The sequence below is a fragment of the Monodelphis domestica genome, chromosome 3 (assembly GCF_027887165.1).
Source record: "Monodelphis domestica isolate mMonDom1 chromosome 3, mMonDom1.pri, whole genome shotgun sequence".
NCBI classification, from domain to species: domain Eukaryota; kingdom Metazoa; phylum Chordata; class Mammalia; order Didelphimorphia; family Didelphidae; genus Monodelphis; species Monodelphis domestica.
Genome location: NC_077229.1, coordinates 312068598 through 312087066, shown reverse-complemented (window position 1 = coordinate 312087066; position 18469 = coordinate 312068598). Strand labels below are relative to the sequence as shown.

General features: G+C 37.9%; 1 protein-coding gene and 1 long non-coding RNA gene across 3 annotated transcripts in view; one reads left to right on the top strand and one right to left on the bottom strand.

Moving 5' to 3' along the window:
* Nucleotides 1-18469, bottom strand: part of NKAIN3 (sodium/potassium transporting ATPase interacting 3) — an 868360-nt gene that overhangs the window by 7919 nt on the left and 841972 nt on the right. The window lies entirely within an intron of this gene.
* The window catches only part of LOC130458414 (uncharacterized), a 92498-nt gene continuing 78382 nt past the window's right edge, over nt 4354-18469 (top strand). For both annotated transcript variants that reach the window (XR_008917735.1, XR_008917734.1), the window contains exon 1: nt 4354-9145. This is a non-coding gene — a long non-coding RNA (uncharacterized LOC130458414). The remainder of the gene's footprint in view (nt 9146-18469) is intronic.

Here is an 18469-nt window from a genome sequence, read left to right as displayed (position 1 = left end):
AACAGAAACAATATGTAATATAATTACATACATAATATAATGATATAATAATTAAATAAACTTAGCTATTGTAATTATTTAATCATTTCTCTTGTATAAACTCAGACAGTTGCTCAATGGTAGCTCAGTCAAATTGAGATTTAACCTTCTTTTGATCATCTTTTCTTGGAGGTTGTAATATAAGTTCCTTAAGTCAAGGTAAAACTGTGAATAAGTTAAAATTTGTCCTTGGTATTTTCTTTTCTGTACCTTTTCCTCTCCCCAGGGACATTCTCTCTTTTCTCCACTCCTGTGCCCTCATGTTCTTGTCTCCACCCCCCTCCGCCCCCATAGAGAAACTATCCGATCCTTTTCTAGTATATAAATGATAGCTGAAAGTGCTATTCCCAATACTTAGAGGTTTTCACATTTCACATTTAATAAGGACACATGTTTTAAGATAGAGCGTGCGCTCTCATGGTGTGATTCCAGGCATCCACCAATATAATAAGGAGAGATACTTCAGAGCTAGGGGAGCTTTCAGGCACCCCTTAAAATCACACTCTCTGGGTGTCTGCCCATCCCAACTGTATGGAATGTTGGGTGGTCATTTCTTGGTGTTAAAGGCTTAGACTAGTACTTTGGAACAGAATGAGAACAGACAATGCTGGACAGAGACGGAAAGAATTGTTTATGGAGAATCTTGTTTTGATGGGGACAGGGAAAGGTGGGACTGGAAGCAGGGCTGGATGAGCAGCTGCTACCACATCTAGCCTTTCCTTTGAAAAAGAGCCAATGGCGCTAGATATTTAAATTGGCTCTAGACCTGTCCAAGGCAGTTAGCCCACATCTCAGCTCCTGGGATGGCAAGTCCCCAAAGTCTGTGCAACTTGAAGCTCTCAAGAGTTAGGAACAGAATTAGTAGTGGGAATTTTTTTGAACCTGGTATCCCCCCTCCCCCCCCCCCCCTTGTGCCTGGATCAAGTGTCAGGAAAGGCACTTCCAGGTGGGAGAGAGGCACCCCTCGGGGAGCAGGGAGAGATCCCTCAGGACATCAACCCCTGTGAGAGGGAAACTCAGGACACTGAGAATACTTCTGAGCTGGCTTCCCTCTACAGCTCCCTCTCTCATCCTGAGGACGAGGGCCATTTTGTAGTTTCTTCTTTTAATGAATAATTTTAGATACGTAGGAGGGAGGGGATAAAAGGTAGTTCAAAGCCAACCCCTTTCCTCCCTCCAAACCACCCCTCAAAACCCTTAAGCCTCAAAGTATTACATTAAAACTAATGTGACTATAGGGTTAATGGAATTCAATGCCTTCATTTTACAGAGGAAAACAGAGTCAGTGAAGAAAAGTAACTCAGTCCATATCACAGAGTCAGGTTCAGTCAATTCTTCCTGAAATCAAGGCTGAACTGAGGTTGAGTTAAATGGAGCCGAAATCTCATAGTGTATCAGACTGTTTGAACTATAAATTGTCTTAGAAACTGCCTTCTGGGGGCAGCTAGGTGGCCCAGCAGATTGAAAGCCAGGCCTAGAGATGGGAGATCCAGATCTGCATTCAAATCTAAGCTGTGGGACCCTGGGCAAGTCACTTAACCCCCATTGCCTAGCCCTTACCACTCTTCTGACTTGGAAGCACTACATAGTATTGATTCTAAAATGCAAGGTGGGAATTAAAAAAAAAAAAGAAACTGTCTTCTCCTATCCCTTCATTTTATAGAGGAGAAAAAAAGGGGGCCCATGGTAAATTTTAGAGCAGGGACTAATTTTTTTGCATTTAGATAAAGCTTTAAGGTTTTGCAAAGTGCTTTTCATATGTTAACTCAATTGATCTTCACAACAACCTATGAGATGGGTGCTATTATTATCTCCATTTTACAGATGGAAAATTGAGGCTGAACAACATTAAGTGATTTGCCCAGGGTCACACAGGTAGGAAGGGATTGAAGCAGGGATTTAAACTCAGGTCTGCCTGATTCTGAGGGCCGTGCTCTATCCAACCACTATGTAATTAATGGGAAACCCTGGTTGCTTTTAGGCAGATTTTTGAAATTTTGTCCCTGCAGAGCAGTGGCCCTTATAGTCTAGCCACAAATTGGTTTCCAGATCACTTTCCTTTCTGGCTACTATTGGCAGAAAAGTGTATTGGTTCCAAGGCAGAAGAGTGGTAAGGGCTAGGCAATGGGGGTTAAGTGACTTGCCCAGGGTCACCAAGCTGGGAAGTGTCTGAGGCCATATTTGAACCTAGGACCTCCCATCTCTAGTCCTGGCTCTCAATCCACTGAGCCACCCAGCTGCCCCCAATAATGTCAATTTAGAACAAGGGTAGACTATCTTTTTTTCTTTTGAGGGTCTCTAACCCATAGAAAAAGATGAAGAGCCATTAAAATAAAGGGAACTTCATTTACTTTTGGTTGCTTTTTTTTTTCAGAGAGAAAATGAAACATCTCAGCAGTTGGCTTTTAAAGTTATGGATAGATGAAGAGTCTAATAAATGAAATAAATTTGAAAAATGTGTGTCAGGTCTATATCATAGACAGTCTATATTATGGGCAGGTAAATCACAGACAAGGATAAAGGGTGAAATGAGACAGGGCCAGTGAAGGGGGAAAAAGAAAAACACACAGAAAGAAAGAAATAATCATGCAGAATGTAAAAGACTGAGAGATGAAGATCAAGAAAGACAATTGTAGAATCAGAAAGGCAAATAGAAGCAGAACTATAAAGAAAGAGTGAAATAAATAAAGATCCAACCCAAGAAGCAATTTATTAGGCACATACTATATCAGAGTGGAGAAGGAAATGCAAACCACTCCAGTATCTGCCAAAAAAACCCCACGGACAGTTTCAGCATGCCGTGGTCCATGGGGTCATGAAGAATTGGACAAGGCTGAATGACAGAACAATAACAAATGGATTAGGGCATTTAGGATATAAAACCCAAAGTGAATAATGGTCTCAACCCTCAAAGGAGCTTATGTACTGCTGTATGGTGGGGAGGGATATAACTTGTAAACAGGTAAGTCTTTATCTGGTAAGGTGAGGATCAGAGAGCTCCCCTCCAGTTTGAGATGCACACAGGATGGAGACTGCACCTGCACTGAGCCTGGAAGGAAGGTGAAGGGTTCTAAGAGTTTGAGATGGAAAGGGAGTGCCATGAAGGCACAGGGATGGGAGATAGGAACTCTGGCATTCAAGAAACAATAAGTAGGCCAGGTTGGCTCCAATAATGATAGCTAGCACAGCTTATATGGTTTGCAGAGCGCTTTACATATAAAATTATATTTGTTTTTCCCAACAACCCTCTAAAGTACTATAAGTGGGGCAGTAGATAGGATGCCAGGTCTGAAATTGGGAAGGCATCAGTTTAAATACTGCCTCAGACATTTAATTAACTGGGCAAATCATTTATCCTCTGTTTGCCTCGGTTTCCTCATATATAAAAGAGGGGTAATAACAGCACCTATCTCACAGTTGTTGTGAGAATCAAATAAGATAATAATTGTAAAGTGCTTAGTACAGCACTTAGCACAGAGTAGGTGCTATATAAATGTTAGTCATTATTATACCCATTTAGAAACAGAAGCTAAAGGAAATTCAGGGACTTGTCTAGAGTCACACAGCTAGGAAGTATCTAAGGCAGGATTTGAACTCGGGCTTTCCTGACTTGAAGTTCAGAGCTCTATCCACTGGGACCCCTAGCAAGAAGTGTGCAGAGGTAAGTATTGCACAAGTCTGAAAAAATAGATTGTAACTAGATTATGAAGGACCTTGAATGACTAAAAATCTTGTATTTATCTTTATTTTTTTATATACATTATTTCAGTTTGAAAGTGTGAGGGGCAGAGAAGACAGAAAGCTGGCTTTGGAGTCTGGGAGAGCTCCATTGCAGTTTGATATTCTGCACAGACAAGCCGAGTGGACCTGGGCAAGTCCTTTAACCATTCATGACTCAGGCTCAGAGGTGTCAAGCACTGGCCAGGCAGGCAGGCATGTGCCAATGACACTCCACAATGAGGCCTAAACAAGGTTATAATGTAATTGGGAAATACAAAATATCAAATAGATAACATTGCATTGTAAAACTATGTCAATATGTAACCCCCACAATCCTTAAATCTCTCTCTCTCAATATATGTTATATATTATGAAATATAAATAATATATTATAAAATATATAAATGATATATATCATATACTATAAAATATAAATAATATACGTTATATATTATAAAATAAATAAACAATATATTTATTACATCCTATAAAATATATAATTTATGTTATAAATTATATATTATATACTATAAAATATATAAATAATATCTATTATAAAATATATTCATATATATATTTAAGACTCCCTGGAGGCCACATATTAGCTTAGTTTTACATAGTTTCTATAAATATAGAATAAATTATATATATAATTTTGTATATAATGTATATATAGTTGTATGTGTGTGCATGTGTATATATATTGCATTTATATGTATGTGCATATATATATATATATTTAGATAGTTGCCCCAAGATTCTCTTTGAGTTTGCCACTATTGCCCTGGACAAGGACAACAGTAAATTGTAAAGGTGTTGGTTGACCTGCTCTGTCAGAGGGGGCTTCCTCAGTGGGGAGTTTCCTATGCCGATGAGGCTGGAGTTTGCTCTTTAATCTTAGCCACAGCATTGCCGATATCATGACAAGCCAGAAGTGCTGCCCTGGGCTATGGGGAGCACGTTCTGAACACAAGCCTCACTCCTGGGAGTACTGGGGAGGGGCGAGAGTTAGCAGACTGTTAGGAGGGCATTCCTGAGGACTGAGCTGGCTCCTTCTGGAAAAGGGCCATGTGGTCCCCGAGACAAACCATGAAGGCAGCAGCGACAATGACAAACACTTGATAATGCTTTCTGTAGCACTTTAAATGTATGCAAAGTTCTGTAGGGCACCAGCACTTTTAGTATTACTGTCGAGAAGTTAAATGATTTTGCTTAATACTTTATATAGTAAGTGGGAAAGCTAGAATTTGATCCCAGATTATTTGATTGTAAGACTAGTGCCTCTATGTGCCCTGAACTACAGAGTAAAATGACATTCTCTACACATACTCTGTGGAGAAAATGTTGGTCATGTATTTCTCTTTTTAGCTACATTATCTATATGACAAAACATACTACAGGCAGTTGAATTTTCGGATGCTAAGAATTATAATGGGAGACAGCTAGGTGGCACAGTGGATAGAGTGCCAGACCTAGAGTCAGGAAGATCTGAGTTCGAATCCAGACTCAAGACACTGTCTTACTCTGGGAAAATAACTTAATTTTGTTTGCCTCCATTTCTTCATCTCTAAAATAAGCTGGAAAAAGAAATGGTAAAATGTTCCAGCAGCTGTGCCAAGAAAACCCCAAATGGGGTCATGAAGAGTAGGACATGACTGAAAAATGACTGAAGACAAGAGCAATTAATACTGGTTCATCCTTCTGCCTCCTGCCTGTGTAGCTGTATACACTATCCTCCATGCCTGGACTACCTCCATATTAAATTCTGTTGAAATCTTTATCCCTCCTTCGAGGCCCAGTCCAAGCTAGCATAGTGTCCATAACATGGTAGGGGATTAATAAAATCTTATTGAATTAATGGGTAAATGAACGACATCTCATCCATTAATGCCCTTCCTCTTCTCCTTCAGCTGAAAACCCTTGATCCAATCTTCCTCAAATCTCTCATGCCATTCCGTTTCAATGTGTAAACATACATTTATATTCTAACTCATAGTTATCTGTGTACACATCAATTCCAGTCTCCCCTTCCTCTCTACCCCCTCTCCCAATAGAATGTAAATTCCTTGAAAGCAGAGACTGTGACTGCGTTGATTTTCAGCTTTGTATCCACAGTACGTGGCACATAAATTTATAATTCTCTATCGAGTAAGAGGACTGATTTCCAATAATCGCACATGAAAATCAATCTCAGTTCAGTGGTCCTGTGCATGTATCATTACATGAGTCCTGAATAATCATGACTGAGCAACAGAGCCCAAACTTAATAGTAGCCAGGGACAAAAGTCAGATATTCCAAGGAGATGAAGTATAGATTTCAGCCTCAAAGTCACAGGGTTGAAGTTAAGCTCAGGGGAAGCACATCATGAATTAACACATGTAAAGTGTTTTACAAACCTTAAAGCTATAGCTATGTAAATGCTAGCTATTGTTGGCTAAATAGGCTTCAGAAAATGTTACTGTAGCATACTTGACTCTCACAGGAGAGTTATTGTATCCTTAAGTGACCTTCTTACTTCTAGGAACTGGTTTAGACACCTGGAAATATACTATTCAAGAAGACATAATGGAGAAATCAAAACTGGTAGCCATATTTAAGTGTAAACAGGTGCCACATTGCAAAGAATTGAGCCCCATCTCTCCCTATTCAAGTGTAAATACTAAAAACTGAACATAATCAGAATAAAGCAGAAAGAAGGATGTCAAGATAAAATCTGGAATCTTGGTTAGTCTTGGTGGAAATACTAAAGTTGCAAAGAAAACTTCTAAAGGCTTAAGAACTGATCAGTTTACAGGAAGGAGACTTCTGGGTCAAGAGATCAAGATGAAGGACTAGACCTTTTTTCCAAATTTCAGGTCCTTACAAACCTCTCCAAAATAAGAATTACATTCAAGAAATATAATTTAAAAATCTCAATTGTCTCCATCATCTAAGACAAAAAGAACCCTATTGGGGCAATAATCCAGTTAATTAAATACAGGCCTAGAGAAGTCCAATTTTTAATGTGCTCATTCATCACTCTTTCCCCACTAGCCACCATTCTCTTTCAGGTCTGTACTCACAAGTTAACTCACAGGCTTGCAAGAGAGCTTAACTTTGCCTACTCCTTTCTCTGTCCCCCCCCCCCCCTCCAATGCTGAAGCTTGCTCTGACTGGGTCTGCAATAATTATGGCAGCATCCTGTGTTGCAACAATACTCAGCTTGAGAAATAAGGAACAGAGAGAACTAGGATAGGACACCAGTGAGCATGAATCTCTGCCAGACTTGACACAAAGGAGACTGGCATTCGATTAGGACCAATTCTGCCCTCCCAGAAGTCACCTGGAAAAAGACATTGGTTTGTAAAATGTGATTTGCCCAGTGTGGGAGGGAGCTGAGGCAACTCTGAGGTCCAGCCGATGGAGAAACTGCTATCAAAGGGGAAGGAATCAGAAAGTGATCAATTGGGGGATTATAAGGGAAAAAAAAAGACTGAAATTACAAAAGATCTCAGAAGGAAGAAAACTCAGTGAAAGAACTTAAGGAAAAGCAGATAAATCAATGGAGGTGGAAGGGTGAGTACAAATATTTTTTGATTAAAAAAATTAAATCAAAGGAAAAAACAAAAAGCATAGAATAAAAGATGAAGGCAAGTAAAGGATAGAATTTCTGAGACTTAAATCCTATCTATAGGTACAAAGAAATTTTATTCATCTCAGAGTTCTCTTTAATAATGAAATCATAAGTCTAGTCCCTGTCCCTATCCACTATGTGCTGGGTACTAGAGAAAAAAGGCAAAACCAAAACCAAAAGATAGCAATAAAGACTTAAAAACCCAACAACGCGTGTACTTATGAGATATATACATTATAAATGGAAGGTAGTCTTAGAAGGAAGGCACTATCAAGGAATGGGAATGGGGAGGAAGTCATGTGGGACCAGGAACGGTTTCTTGTAAATGGTAATATTTGATCTAAGTCTTGAAGAAAACCAAGGAAAGCAGGACATTGAGATGAAGAAAGAGAGAAGGTGTTCCAGGCATTGGATAGAGCCAATGGAAAAAAACAGAGAATTGGCAGAATGATTGTCATAATTGAGCAACTGCAAGCAGGCCAGTAGAGTTGAACTGGTGGAGACTTAGTGGAGGGACATAAAGTAAAGGAGCCTGAAAAAGTAGAAGGGGACAAGTTATGAGGGGCTTTAAATGCTAAATAGAATTTTATATCTGATCTGATAGGCAGCCACTGAAGTCAACTTAGTAGGAGGAACTGTTACATGGTAAGAGCTACATTTTAGGTTAAAGCCCAGCTCAAGTCACATAGGAAGTGGCAGAGTTAGGATTCAAAGACCCTGAAGCATTTGCTAGTAACTGAGTGGGGTGGGTTTTGCCCGCAGTCCCTTTTCGTTAGAACCCAGGGTAAAATGGGAGAGGGCATAGATGACCCTTTAGAACAACAACATCTCCATGATGAGTCTTTCCCACTTATGTGGATGACAGATTTTTAGAATGAATAAATGCTATATAGAAAACATGCTTAAACCTGTAAGAAAGTTTTAGTAAATGTGAAAGGCCTCCCCAATGATTATCCTTTGTTGTTTTTCAGTTGTTTTAGTTGTGTTTGATTCTTTATAACCCCGTTTGGAGTTTTCTTGGCAAAAATCCTAAAGTGATTCTCCGTTTCTTTCTCCACTTTACAGATGAGAAAACTGAGGCAAACAGGGTAAAGTGATTTGCTTAGGATCACACAATTGTGTTATTGTTGTTGATTCATTTCAGTCATGTTCGTCTCTTCTTCATCCCATTTGGAGTTTTTTTCCTTCTCAAGTTCATTTTATGGATGAGGAAACTGATTAACAGGGTTAAGTGACTTGCCTATGGTCACATAGCTATTAAGTGTCTGAAGTCAGATTTGAACTCAAGAAGATGTCTGACTCTAGGCTAAGCATGCTATCCACTGCACAACACAACCTAGCTGTCCTTAATGATTATTGTTATTTTGTACAATTTCTTCATAACTTTGTCTCTTCATTTATTCTTATACCATGACTAAAGGTTATCTTTTCTAAAAATCAAAAATATAATTAATCAGCAGTTTGGCATAGATGTAAATTCTGGATTACCAAACAAAAATTTCACAAATTCTAAGAAGAAGTAATTATTTCTTCTTGTTATATCGCATTCAGGGTCCCATAATTTTTACCATAGCAACCAATTCTCCCTTGATGAAAATCAGACTTAGAATAAAAATTTCTCTACCTTGAATCTTCTACTTTTTAAAGGATGACATTATCAAGACAAGATGAAAAATTATTATCCATTCTGCTTTTGCCAGAAATTGAACTTTATCATCTGTAGAGAATCTCTTTCATCTGCAAATCTTCTATGAGCATGGCAAATACCTTTGGTGAGTGCACATATCCTTGCTTTATTTCTTATTTATTATGAATGATCAGAAGATAGAGTTTTCTGCATTATGTACCAAATAATTTCATATGCTCTTTTAAAAAATTAACATAAAAAACCTTACTTTCTGTATTAGCAATAACTTTAAGATAGAAAGGCAAGGTCTAGGCAAATGAGGTTTAGTGACTTTCTCAGGGCCACACAAGTAGGAAGAGTCTAAGGTTAGTTTTGAATAAAGGTTCTCCTGACTCCATGTTTGGTGCTCTATCTACTGTGCCACCTAGTTGCTCCTATCTCATATAATCTTTTTTATTTTTAAACTGTTACCTTCTGTCTTCGAATTACTATTAAGTATTGGTTCCAAGGCAGAAGAGCAGAACATTCTAGGCATCTGGGGTTCCACAGCCAAGAAGTACCTGAGGTCACATTTGACCTGGGATCTTCTGTAGCCAGACCTGGCTCTCTATCCACTGAGCTATCTAGCTGCCCCTCTCAAATGATCTTAACATAGATATCTAGACATAAACACATATGAAACCTCTGGTTAGAGGAATGTCTTTAAGAATAGTTGGCATTATAGAGAGTGTGTTGGTCTTAGAGTAAGTTTAACCCAAGTTTAAACCCTGTCTTAGACACCTCCTTGCTGTATGATCCTGGGCAAATTACTTCTCTGGGCATCAATTTCTTCATCTGTAAAATGAGGGAGTTGGATTCAAAGTCTTCTAAAAGTCCCTTTCAATTTTTCTTCTATGGTACCATACATTTTGTTTAGCCAAATAAACTTTTAAAAGTATTAACAATAATAGCAGTAGGTAACATTTATATAGTGACTACTACTATGTGCCAGACAATGGATAAGTAGTTTAAAAAAATATTACCTCATTTTGTTCTCTCACAACAATCATGGGCGACAGGTGCTATTATTATCCCCACTGAGGAAACTGAGGTTAAGTGACTTTCCCAGGTTCACAAAGCTAGTGTATGTGGCTGGATTTGTAATCAAGTGTTATTGACTGTAGGTCCAGTGCTCTATCCATGGCACTCCCTAGCTGCCCATAAGCATAGACCATAGGCACAAAGGTATCTTGCATTTTTAAACCTAATGAATCGATCAACAAGCATTTACAAAGAACTTGTCATGTGCCAGGCACTGTCAGTGCCAAGGATGCAAAAAAAGGCAAAAACATTAAACAGTTCTTGCTCTCAAAGAACTGAAAAAATAAAGAGTGTGTGTGTGGGTTGTGATAGGAACAATCTATAAATAAATAGGGGATACATGACAGATATAAAGTAGAAGGATGGTAAGCATAGAGGGAAAAGCTCAATTGTAGTAATGATGATCGTTATTATTACTAATCATTTTGGTAGCAAAATGATGAATTCAATAGGTTCAAGTATGATTTATTTTATTTTATTAAATAGTTATTTATTATTAAATACTTATTATTAATAATATTATTAAACATTATTATTAATAATATTATCAAATATTTATTATTTATTAAAATTTATTTTATTTTATTTTTTTGTTATAATACTCACTTTATTTCCCTTCCTCCCCTCCACCCGCCCTTCCCCCAGCCGATGCGCAATCAAGTATAATTTTTAATAGAGAACCTAGGTTGCACAATGGATAGAGCACTAGGCTGGAGTCAGAAAGACCTGAGTTCAAATCTGACCTCAGACACTTCCTAGTTGTGTGAACCTGGGCAAGTCATTAAACCTCTATTTGCCAAATCACTCTAATATCTTTGCCAAGAAAACCTCATGGACAGTATTGGTTGGTGTGCTATGGTCCACAGGGTCATGAAAAGTAGGATGTGACTGCATGAATGAATAACAACATGATTCATAAAACCTGATTAAGAAATTTCCTTCCACCAGAACCTGCAGTATGTGGTATCATTTCTGTTGGGTTGTATCATATTTGAGAGCATTCCGTAATATAGGTTATTTCACAATGAATATATATATATAAAATGACTCACTCAGATTTACCTGTCACAAATTGCTACTTTATGCATAATAAAATATTGGACCCTGTTCAACCTTTTCTTCTTTTTTCCCCCCTCTGAAACTAGAGAAAGTGTTCAAAAATGCTTTCTGAATAAAATGCTCAAAGGAATCCCTTGAGTAAAGAGAAATAGCATGGATAGAATAAATGATGAACAGTTTAATTTTGGAAAAACATGGAAAGATACACATGAATTTATGAAGAGTGAAATGAGCAGAACCAAGAGAACATTATATATAGCAACAGAAAAGTTGTTTGAAAATGACTTGTCAGAAAAAGAACTGATAAATAGCAGTAAGTAAGATGTTTTTTTTTTTAATATACATATACCTTTTTGTCAAATAATGCCTTCTCTAAGGCAGGTAAGGGAAGGAGTTAACTTGGTATTTAAATGCAACAACAAAAGAACCCATTTTTAAAAAAAGGATACAAGCATATTTCCATATCAAAATCTTGCTCTAGTGCCTCATCCTGGAAAAGGTGCTCCATGAAGGTAAAGCCGGGGAGAACAAGCTCTGATAAGTTCTACAAAGCTAGGAATATTTCAAGTGAAGGCCCGTTAATGGATTATTTTCCTCTTACCTAAAAGCATCAGCTTCAATAAATATGGAGATGTTCATTACCAAAAGATTAGTCATTAGGGGAAGATATCTCTGCATCTCCTGAAGCATGAAGAACTGCCATCTTTGTGAGAGTGGTAACCATATGTATGAAATTATGACTTATTCAGAAAATACAGTGGAAATAGTATTGGCTGTGCAGTCAGAGGACCTGGGCTCTAGCACTTTCTGTACCATAGACAAGTAAGTCCCTTAACTTCTCTGTGCCTCAGTTTCCTTTTCTATAAGATGAGAGTTAGATTTTGGGATTCCTTCTAGCTTCAGATCTATTATTTTATAAACCTGCACTGGTCTCATGGCCCTAAAATCATCCCCTTTTCCCTTCTCATCAAGGGAAATTTGGCTGCTCCCCCTCAAAAAGAAAGTTAAACATGGATTACTTTGATACTTTAATGGACTCCCTTCCCTCTCTTCCCCAGACGGTAAGCCCTCCATGCCTTAATTTATAATCTCTATGAATTTTTACAAATATATATGTGTATACATTCACCCACATATTATTAGGTGTTGTTCAGCTTCATATTTATTTATATATCTCAAAAGGCTAGCCACTAGAATACACAAAAGCATATATACATACATATTTTAACACGTACATATATAAATCATCTAAGTGACTGGTCTTTTGAGATATAGTTAGCTAGCTAACTAGCTCTCTCTCTCTCTCTCTCTCTCCACACACATACATATATATTTCTGTGTATCTACATAGAACTGGGTTATACCTAATGATGCGCATATATACACATATTCATACATACCACACATACGCATAAAATATCTAGGGCTGGCCTTTTTGATGATGAGCCAGGCTTAACTGGGCTAACTCATGGATGAAAGACATACAGTTTAGGCCTGTATTCCAAGATGTTTTAGCAGCACTTGACAGCATTTATGCTCCACTGGCATGGCCTTCCACCATTTAGGACCTCTCCTGCCATTCTAAACCCTTGAATTAAGACTTTAGGGGAGACAAACATGGAACAACTCTGCCAAATAAGACTCCCTTTCTAATCCCAGTAAAGCTCCCTATTCAGCAGGTATGAGGGAGATTCTCCTGGTCTCCTGAGCAAAGATCTAATCTCAGAAAGACAGGCTTTATGCTTCAAGAAGATTAAGGAGACTTAATAAAAGTTAAAAACCAGTGTTCATTTCCACCTCTGACTATTCAGAACAAAAGATAGGCTTTTCCCTTGAGCTACTGGGTGGCATTATAGCATTACTGGACCATTTACAATTGAGTAAAATAGTAAGTGGCTTATTAAAAGAAACCAAGCAGGCAGGCTGATGCAGAACAGATAAATGCTGGCGGGATTTGCATACTGGTGGGTGGCACAGTTCACTGACTAAATTGTTTCCCACCCATTGGCTTTAATTCAGATTTACTTTGATCCTTGAAATTCTTGCTCCCTTCATAGACAAAGGGCATATTCATATTCATCTGACACATAATATACATAATCTGTCAAAACAGAAGCTTGCTTTATTGCTTTCCACATCCTGTAGTTGTATGCACCAACAGCTGAGTGAGTGCCTTCAATATCTCAACAATGAATATGCTTGTTAAGGAGGATGGGAGCCTTAAATCATGCCCCCCTTAGGTGACCTTGAGTGGACATTTGAGCTCTCCCTAAAATCTCAGAGCTGAACAAGACCTTAATTAGATCTAATGCAACTTTTTACTTTTCAAGATGTTTGACCTTTACTTCCAAACAATGCTCCAGGTAAACCTTCTCAAGGTAGGTGGGTACGTATTCCCATTGAGCTTTTTAGTGAAAGACATTACTTCTAGGCTTCATTGCTTCCTTGCTTCTTCCCTTCACCCTTGTCTTTGTCCTTCCCTTTCTCTTTTGCTGGAATCTCTGTGTTCCAAATGCAATCTCCCTTGGATCCATTGTCCAATTGGCATTTGTACTTCTATTTTCTTCTGGTATTTCAAAATTCAACTTATTCAAATCTGAACTCATCTTTTTTTTTTAATTTTATAATATTTTATTTGATCATTTCCATGCATTATTCATTAAAGACAAAGATCATTTTCTTTTTCTTCCCCCCCACCCCCATAGCTGACGCATGATTCCACTGGGTATCACATGTTGAACTCATCTTTTTTAAACCTACTTCTCCAAGCTTTCCTCTTTCTGTTGACCTTATTGACTCTTCTTCCAGTCTTAAAAAAAATCTCACTCATCTTTGATTCCTCCATCTTCTTCACCATTTACATTCAATGAGTTGTCAAGTTTTATCTAGGCTATTTTCACAATATCTCTTGTTTCTGCTTCCTTCTCATCACTCAAACTATCATCTATTCAACTCTTCATCATCTCATCTTGTATATTGCAATAGCCCCCTCCTTCACCTTATAACCCTCCCCCTGGCTGCACTCATTGCCTCCAAGCTCTCTAAGTTAACCTCCATACTATTGCTTTAGAAACAAAAATCATCCCAGTATATAGGACTTATCATATATTCCCTTGCTCAGAACCTTCCATCACTCCCCAGTGCCTATGGGAAAATACCAACTCCTGAGCTTGGCATTCAGGACTCTCCTAAATCTGAGAAAAGCTTACCTTTTAAGCCATGTTTCATACTTTTCCCAATAGTCTATGTTTTAGACTGAGGGCAGCCAGATGGTGCAATGGAGAGTGCTGGCCCTGAAGTCAGGATGACCTGAGTTCAGATCAGGTCTTAGATACTGTGTGACCTTGGGCAAGTCACTTAAAATGGGGATATTAGCATCTATTTCACAGGGTAGTAATCCCTTCCCTGACTACTAGCCATTTCTCAGTCTCATCTTGTGCTATTGTTCCCATTTCCTATGTATCCATCAACACATATGTACATGGAATAAACTATTTCCTTATCTCTTCCTGTTAAAAATCCTTTTTCATCTTTTAAGTCTTACTGTAGATGTTATTCTCTCTATGAAGTCTCCTTGATTCTCACAGCAGCAAAAAAAATAAAAACCCTCTTGATTCCTCACATTTGGGGAGGAGAAATCTTTGTTCCCTTTTATCCTGAGCACATTGCACCTTGATTCATTCTCATTTATGTACATGTCTTATTCTTCCTATAAAACTCTAATCTCCCATAACACAGGTACTGGGTCTTTTCATCTTTGTGGCCCTAATGCTTAACCAAATCTAAGTGAGACAAGTCATATGCTAAAACAGCTCTAAGGTACCGAACAATGTTGGGTAATTAACAGTGAATAGGGAGTCAGATTTGAGTCAGGAAGACCTGGTTTTAGATACTTTCAAGCTGTGATCCTGAGGAAATCACTTAACTTTATTTGCCTTAGTTTCCTCATCTGTAAAATGAACTGGAGAAGTAAATGGCAAACCACTCCAGTATCTTTGTCAAGAAAACCCCAAAAGGGGTCTCAGAGTGGGACACAACTGAAAACAACTGAACAACAATAGCAGTTAAACTGAAGAATGTAATGACATATGTAATGACCAAAAAAAATGACAAAATGTAAGAACAAAGAATGAGAGACCAAAAGGCTATAAAAGCTCTGAGCTGTAAGAAATAATTTCTAATAGGATGGATTGGGGAAAGATCAATGCCTGGTAAGCACAAGATACAGAGGAATGGGATGGGAGTGAAAAGGAAAATAAAGGGCAGAAGAAATAGCTTGAATAAAGGAAGGAAAGAAGGAGTATGTTCAGGTACTATAAGAAGTATGACTGGCAGGAACATCAGAAGATTTTTGTAATAGCAGAGATCAGGAAAGTAGCTGCAAAAGTTGGTTTGAGGTAAACTGTGGAAGGTCTTGAAAGAAGTACTTTGGTCTACTTTGGGTAGGTAATGAAAAATTACCGAAGGCTTGGAGTGAGAGAGAGTAGGTATGGGTAGCACAGGGTTTTAGCCTCCTGTAACTGACTGCTAATCTTTTTCATAAGTTGGCACAGTGGCAGCTAAGTGGTAGTTTAATTTGTAGTAAGCAAAAGTCCTGAGCAAAGGTTAATCTGTTAATAGCATGCTTTAATATCTAATAACTGGTTGGAGAAAGTTTAGAGTAAAGGAATTCTTGTTATGGTACTTGCTACCGGTATTTCAAGGAATGTAAAAATTAAATAATTCCTAGAACATCAGTTCAAGGTCATTTAATGGCTTGGCATCCTTGTGTATTGATACATTTGTGAGATTATCTATGGATTTAGATAGATTATTCTTTTTGGGGGCATGGGGGAAATTTTATTATATAGATTATTCTTTATTCTTTTCTCCACTTGCCCTTTCAATCAGTCAGAAAACCATTTATTATTGTAGTGTTCAGTTGTTTTAGTCATGTCCCATTCTTCATGACCCCATATGGAGTCTTCATGGCAAATATATGAGTGGTTTGCCATTTACTTTTCCAATTTGTTTTACAGATGAGGAACTGAGGCAAATAGGGTTGAGTAATTTGCCCAAAATCACACAACTAGTAAGTTTTGAGGCTGGATTTGAACTCAGAAAGGTGAGACTTCTTGTAAGAGGATGAGTCTTCCTGATTGAAGACCCAGAATTCTATCGATTGTACCATCTAGCTGCCACTGTGCCAATTTACTATTTATCTGGCCTTCAGGTACTGTGCTAAGTGCTGGGATAAAAGAAAATGGACAAAACACACAAAAAATTGTTCCTGCCTTCAAGAGGATGAAATACTAAGTAAGGGGATAATATATAAATAAATCAGTATGTATAAAATATGAAGAGAAAGGAAAGTAACCTTAGATAGGAAGTCAAGTGGATAGGAGGACAGGAAAGGAATAACCACTAATTGGCCTTTCTATTGACCCTGGAAGGAAGCCAGGAATTTCAAACAGTTCTGGGAACAGAACCAATAGACAACACCTTGTCTTCTCAATAATTATTGCCTTGGAGTCCCTGAGAACCAGGGAAACTAATGGAGCATCACCAACATATGCCAGAGATGGGACTTTTTCTGTATATAAGAGAAATGCTTGTAAGCCATTTTTGTGCTGTGAATCTTCAAACTGGACTCCTATATTGTATTTAATGGGGGAATGGATCAATGTCTGGTGTATTATTTGGGAAAGTCAGAGACCAGATAGAAATACCTCTGTCTCAAGGAATTACAGAGAAAACCAGAAGTTGTGCCCTTTACCTTCACCATGAAAGTCATTTGTGACTCTAAAAATCCTTCAAAAAATTTTGCTTCAAAGATGTGAATTTTACATATGGGATGACCTTCACTTTTCTGCAATGGTCACTGGCTTACCACAGAATCATACTTCTATTTGATATGCTACTGTGGCAGCAAAGTGGCTCAATGGATAGAGAGCTAGATCTGGAAATGGAAAGTCCTGGATTCAAATTTGATCTCAGCCACATCCTAATTGTGTGACCCTGGGCAAGTCACTTAACCCCCATTGTCTATCCCTTACCTACCCAATATATAGTATTGATTCCAAGACTGAAGGTAAGAGTTTAAAAAAAAATTTACATTGCCAACTGATGAGGAAAGTAGACAACAGTCTGATCACCTCATATGTCCTCCAGTAAATTTGTCTGAAACCCCAATTTATTGAAGAGGTTCCATACTTAGTAAGGATATTTGAGGCTTCATAAGATGACAGGCAACAGTCAGAGAGATATATAGTTCATTTTGATCACTGAAGTAATCTATGTTCATGGATGATATCTAGGTGCTTTCTTCACTATAGGATCATGGGACATTGGGACTGAGGGGTACAGCGGAAAGAAAGGACTTGACATCAGTAGACTTGGATTCCCATCCTGATTCTGCAACTAACCTCCATGGTGTTGGGCAAATTCCTTAACCTTTTGGAGATCTGGTTTGAGTGTGAGCAACATGGATCAGATCATCTGGGGTGCTCAAATTATGTTAAAATTTTTTTGGTAACCATGTTTCAATGTAATTTCCTATGTAATCCTATGTATCTTATTTTATGACTTTTTAGAAAAAAATTATGAATTCTGAAAAGGGGTATATAGATTTCATCAGATTGACAAAGGGGTCCAGGATACAAAAAAGGTTAAATTCTTGTTTTAAGTTTCTGAGATTATTGATGTGGAGATAACAGGGAATTTAAACATTGTGATGTTCAGTTCTTTACTTTCAACCCTTTACAAGTTCTAGAAAGCTTTAGTAATTAGTCACACAGTGTACAAGGAGCAGAGTCAGAATTCAAACTAATACCAAATCCATCACCCTTTTCATCACCCTACACCACATAGCTTTCAATTTCTTGTCAATAGTTTTGTTCTTATCTTCTATTATGAATACCATTCTCCTTGGCAGAGAAAAAGAAACAAAATAAGAGTGGTTACAGTTTTGTCATCTTGTCATTATGTCATACTTTGGCATCCCTCTTCACCATCCCCTGCCAACCATGCGGTGTTCCTCTCTTTTCTTGGAGCTTCTTCTTGCTTGCCCCCAGCATAGCTTTAAAAAGTCATTTATGTTTTTAATGTTTTCATTAGTATTCATTGCAAGCCTCATTTCATTTGTGGCTTTGTCATTCTGCACATTATTCTTATAGGATCACTTTTATATTCATACTATTCACCCTCAGTTATCTACCCTTGCTTCCATATTCTATAAATGTCTTTTAAAAATATGCATTGGTTAATGAGTTTCCTGAGCCACTAAAATGGTCTTTTTAGACAACTCCATCTTTTCTTCACTGGCATCATCTGCATTTATGTCTTCAGACTT